General features: G+C 37.5%; 1 protein-coding gene across 1 annotated transcript in view; it reads right to left on the minus strand.

Moving 5' to 3' along the window:
- STXBP5L (syntaxin binding protein 5L) overlaps positions 1-6000 on the minus strand; it is a 461665-nt gene that overhangs the window by 20950 nt on the left and 434715 nt on the right.

Here is a 6000-nt window from a genome sequence, read left to right on the forward strand (position 1 = left end):
GTCATTAATAGATGTAGAAAAGTGTGGGAGGAATGAGAGGAATACCAAGAGCTCAGGTTTGAACATGTTAAGTTTGAGATACTTACTAAACATCCAAATGGATATCAAGTAACTGCATATATGTTAGGAATTTGGGGAGAGGTCCAGACTATAAATATAAATGTATGATCCATCAGATTATAAATGACATTTAAGGGCATGAAGCTGTCTGAACTCATCTAGTGCTTCAATATAAAGAGAAAAGTTTCAAAGAATCAGTCTTGGGGCATTCTGGTTTAAGTCCACTGAAATGGAAGAGGAACAAGCAAAGAAGATTGAGAAGGAAGAGCCAAAAGGTAGGAAGAAGATCAGGTGAAAATAGCACTCTAGAATTTGAAGTGTTTTCAGGTAGGAATGGTAGCCTGTGTAATACGTTGCTGATATGTCAAATAAGATGTTGCCTGAGAAATGACCAAGAATTCCTATCTCCTTTTCTGCTCTATTTTTTTCCTTAGTACTTATTAGTATCTACTATTCCATATAATTACTTATTTATCATACATATTATCTATCTCTACCATAGAAAGTAAGTTTTATGAAGGCAAGGACTTTTGTCTGTTTTATTCACTACTATATTGCCCATGACTAAAACCACCTAGAATCTATTGTTTCTCTTTTTTAATGGAAGATATAACAATATATTTATACAACAATTCAGTAGAAAGAAAAACATTTATTATAAAGGAAACAAAGGAAAAGTTGCCAGATTGACTTTCTTAAGTAGGTGAAAGCAGGTAGAGTCTAGCATATAAGTAGAGTCTAGTGTATAAGCAGAGTCTAGAGTATAAGTGGAGTATAGTGAATAACTACCACCCAGTTCAAGCAAGCCTCTATCCATTTTTCATCCAGACTATTAATATTAACCTCTTCACTGCTCTCCCTGCTTCCAACCTTTTTTTTTTTTTCTGAGACGGAGTCTTGCTCTGTCACCCGGGCTGGAGTGCAGTGGCCAGATCTCAGCTCACTGCAAGCTCCGTCTCCTGGGTTTACGCCATTCTCCTGCCTCAGCCTCCCGAGTAGCCAGGACTACAGGCGCCCGCCACCTCGCCCGGCTAGTTTCTTTTGTATTTTTTAGTAGAGACGGGGTTTCACCATGTTAGCCAGGATGGTCTCGATCTCCTGACCTCGTGATCCGCCCGTCTCGGCCTCCCAAAGTGCTGGGATTACAGGCTTGAGCCACCGTGCCCGGCCCCTGCTTCCAACCTTGATTCCCTTTAGGATATGCCAGGAGATAGAATGATTCTGTTAAATGAATCACTTAGTTAGAAGCTTAGTTTAGTAATTGTAACGAGAGAATATGCAGGCCATGGAGATACAAGCAGATAAGGTTGGTAGATGTGATTATAGCTGTTGAAGTTTTAATCTGATTGTTTCAATTTTCTCAATAAAAGAGGACACTTGGTGATTGCTGAGATTGAAGATAGAAAAGTAAGTTTTGGAGATTTGAAGAGACTAGAGAAAATACGTAATTGTTTAGCCAGGCATGATGGCATGCCTGTAGTCCCAGCTACTCAGATGGCTGAGACAGGAGGATCGCTTGAGCCTAGTAGTTCAGGGTGACAGTGAGCTGTGATTGCACCACTGCACTCCAGCCTGGGTGACAGAGTGAGACCTCATCTATACCAAAACAAAACAAAACACAGATACACACACACACACATGCAAACAACCAAAAGGATAAACAAGAAAATATGCAATTGTTGTCTAGGAGTGCAGGGGCAAGGACTAGGAAAATATAGTATGATTACCTAGCAGCGTAAGAGCCCACTTGAAGTTAGTGATGATTTATGATAAAATGAGACAATTTAGTGTGGTTATATATTTTTCTCTAGCCATACTCGGCTACATGGGCCTAGAAATAGGATAGGTAGAGTTGAATTTAACCAGGTTTGAGATCAAGCTGAATAAGCATGACAAAGCAAACAAAGCACAAAGGAGGCAAGAGAGTTGAAAATGCATGAAAGAAAGGCATTACAGAGCTTGGCTGTGAAATTTAAGTTAGAAAGTGGGAACATGAAGGGGGTGAATGACAATGAAAATGGAAGGATCAATAGATTAAGGTTCCAGTGAGGCTGAATAATTATATTAAAGTTGGAGTCTTAAGGAGTCTGAGATCTATATTTTCTTTCCTTTTCCCTTATACACATTGTTTAAACTTTAATTGTCTCTCAAATTCCATGGAACTTCTCAATTCCTATCTAGAATGTCCTCTCTTTGAGGACAGAAACTTCGTATGACTTCGTCATTACTTTATCTTCAGTGCTTATTATAGTATCTGGACATGTCATGTGCTCAATAAACATTTATTAACTTCCTGACTACTCCAGTTCACTCTTAGTTATGGATTTTAAAACTCCTATTTTATATTATATACTCAGGATCAGCTACACAATTTGTAGGCCTAGCGCAAAATGAAAATGCACTAGGCCCACAAATTATGGGGCTTTTTTGTTCAAAATTGGGAGAAGAGGTACCATTGAAGGTAGTAAATTATAAAGCTTTTTTCTTTCTTCTGTAGTCTATTTCTTTAGTGTTTTTATATTTGCTATTTATTTTCTATGTAAAGGAAAGTTAAAATTTGAAATTATTATTATTATTTTTTTGAGACAGAGTTTTGCTCTGCCACCCAGGCTGGAGTGCAGTGGCGCGATCTCAGCTCACTGCAAGCTCCGCCTCCCGGGTTCCCGCCATTCTCCTGCCTCAGCCTCCCGAGTAGCTGGGACCACAGGTGCCTGCTACGTCGCCCGGCTAGTTTTTTTTTTGTATTTTTAGTAGAGACAGGGTTTCACCATGTTAGCCAGGATGGTCTCGATCTCCTGACCTCGTGATCCGCCCGTCTCGGCCTCCCAAAATGCTGGGATTACAGGCTTGAGCCACCGTGCCCGGCCAAAAATTTGAAATTATTAACATGATTTTTTCTGGCCAACTCCATGTGGATAATTATTTCATAGCTCTGGAGACTATCTATTGCATTTTTGCTACAGTTCAAAATAGAGGCTAAATGTTCTTATAAAGAATATTACAAAGATGAATAATAAAAAATCATGTTAATAATAAATTATTAAGAACATTTAGCCTCTATTTTGAACTGTAGCAAAAATACAATAGATAGTCTCCAGAGCTATGAAATAATTATCCACATGGAGTTGGCCAGAAGAGACAAACCAGTCAGTCTTAGGAAAGTTGGAAGGAGGAAGACAGAGTACTTCAAGTCCAGACCAGAGCTGAGGAAGCACATTCTTAGGTATGGGGATACCTCTTTGAGCTTGAGAATACTTGCAAGATGACTGCAGATTTTCACAGGTATCTGAGGGTCTCACTACATGACTTCAGTTATTTAAGCACATTTGAGTCTGATGGCTGCCAAGTTTCTCCTCTTGACAGCAATAAGATCCCATCCTGCCACCTCAAACCATAGAAGAAGGGTGACTCCCAGAAAGTCTTTAAAACTGTTTGCTAGGAAGTGCTAGCTACTTGAACAGGACTGATTAAGAGTCTCAATCTAAGACATGGCCTCTGGTTGGCTGACCACATGCTAGAGTCACGAAGTGCCACCAACTCAGGATAAGGATGGCTGCCTCTGTTCCCCAGAATGTCACCAGGCATGTGCCTGACCCTGACCACCTCTGTGTATACTCCAGGCCCCAACAGAAGTGGAAAGTGAAAATGGAATGCCTCTCTCCCCACAAACTAAGTCATCGCCTAGGTGAGAGGTAGGTGGGAGGTAGACTGTGCATAAGCAGATGCTTCAAGCCCCTGGTGCATGTTCTATTGTCTCATTGGTCTTCCCTTACAAAGCATACATCAAAAGATAAAATTGTTAAGAATTTTAAGACTTTTTCAGAGCAGAGAGCCTTCTGGGAGCAGAACCCTGTGCATCAGTAGACAAAAGGGGCAACTAAGGTTTCATTTGTAGACTCAGCACATCTGGGAGCTTGCTAAAAATGCAAATTCTTGGACCCTACCTCAGACCTAACGAATCAGAAACTTTGGGGGTGGGGCCTAGTAATCTGTGTTGTAATGAATCCTTCAAGTGATTTTGATGCAGACAAAAGTGATAGGTAATAGAATAGATAAATCTCTAGGTTTGTAATTTCAATGATTTAATGCACTTCAAATTTCCATATCATTAATAAGAATTTGTTGTCAGGACAACCAAAATAATTAAAGTGAAAATATTCCTTAAAAAAGAGAAATGGGCTTTACCTAGTTAGGAGGTTTCTGATTACTGACTGAATTTCCCAAGTAGTTGTGGTTCTGTTCAGACTTTCTATTTCTTCATGATTCAGTCTTCGTAAGTTGTATATTTCTAGGAATGTATAAATTTATTCTAAGGTATCCAGTTTGTTGGCATATAATTGTTCATAATGGTCTCTTATGATCCTTTCTATTTCTGTAGTATCAGTTGTAATGTCTCCATTTTCATTTCTGATTTTATTTTAGTCTTCTCTCTTTTTTCTTAGTCTAGCTAAGAGTTTATCAATTTTGTTTAATTTTAATTAAATTTAGTTTTCGAAAAATTAACACTTATTTTTGTTAAAAAATGGGCTAAGGACTTGAATAAACATTTCTCCAAAGAAGATATGCAAATGGCCAACAAGTATATGTAATGATCTTCACTGTCACTAATCATTAGGGTAATACCAATCAAAACCATGACCTCATATCTGTTAAGAGTGCCATTATCAACAAACAAACACAAAAACAAGTGTTGGCAGGATGTGGAGAAACTGCAACCCTTGTATGCTGTTGCCAGGAATGCAAAATGGTGCAACTGCTATGGAAAAAAGTATGGAAGTTCCTCAAAAATTGAAAAATAGGACTATCATATGATCCAGCAACCCAGTTCTGGGTATGTATCCCAGGATCAGGATGTTGAAGAGATACATACTCCTATGTTCATTGCAACATTATTCACAATAGCAAAGATGTGGGAATAACCTAAATGTCTGTCAACAAATGGATGGGTAAAAAAAATTGGTATATACATACAGTGGATTATTCAGCCTTAAAAGAAAAGAAAATTATGCAGTATGCAACAACATAGATGAAATTTGAGGATATTAAGTGAAACAAGCCAGTAGCAGAAACACAATTACTGCATGATTTCACTTATATAAGGCATCTAAAATAGTCAAACTCATAGAATCAAAGAATAAGATGATAATTACCAGGTGCTGCAAAGGGAAAGTGGGGAGTTGCTAATAACATAGTGGAAAATTTCAGTCATGAAAGCTGAATGAGTTCTAGAGATTTGCTATACAACATTGTACCTAGTCACTAATAATACTGTATTATATACATAAAAGTCTGTCACAAGGGTAGATCTCATGTTAAATGTTCATATCAGAATAAAATTTTAGAAAAAGAAGTGAAGTAGGACTAACACTTGTTGAGTATGCTTTATGTGCTAATGTTTTACATAAATGATCTCATGAAGTCCTCCCAACAAAAACTTAGGTGAAGCTGTCTTGGATTTTTTATGATGCTACAGCTCACAGAAGTTAAGTAACTGTTCCAAATCACCAAAGCGAAATGGGCAGAGCTGTAATCTAAACCCATGGCTTTCTGAACCTAATAATTACATATTTTGTTTTGTTTTGCTTTGCTTTGGCCTCCCAAGAAATAAGAACAAACTGCAAAGTAAATAATTCTGATACTTTTTTCTTTAGACTTTTCCTGACCATACGTATGGAGAAAATGCAAGAATATTTTATTAATGACTGAAGGTTTAGCAGAAACAATTTAATGTATATATCATACTCATTTGTAAGACTGCTTTTGGAAAATCAGTCTTAATTAAAAGTCATAATTTTCATTTCCTATTTGAAAAAATTTTCATTTTGAATTTATATTTCCACAGTCCAAGATTATTTCTTCTGTTTCAGACTTTTCTTATATGAAATAGAAGAGTTTGGTTTAGTTTTGGGTTTGGTTTAGCCTGAAAAAAGATATAAAATG

Source organism: Rhinopithecus bieti, unplaced genomic scaffold, assembly GCF_001698545.2.
Source record: "Rhinopithecus bieti isolate Rb0 unplaced genomic scaffold, ASM169854v2 scaffold_759, whole genome shotgun sequence".
NCBI classification, from domain to species: domain Eukaryota; kingdom Metazoa; phylum Chordata; class Mammalia; order Primates; family Cercopithecidae; genus Rhinopithecus; species Rhinopithecus bieti.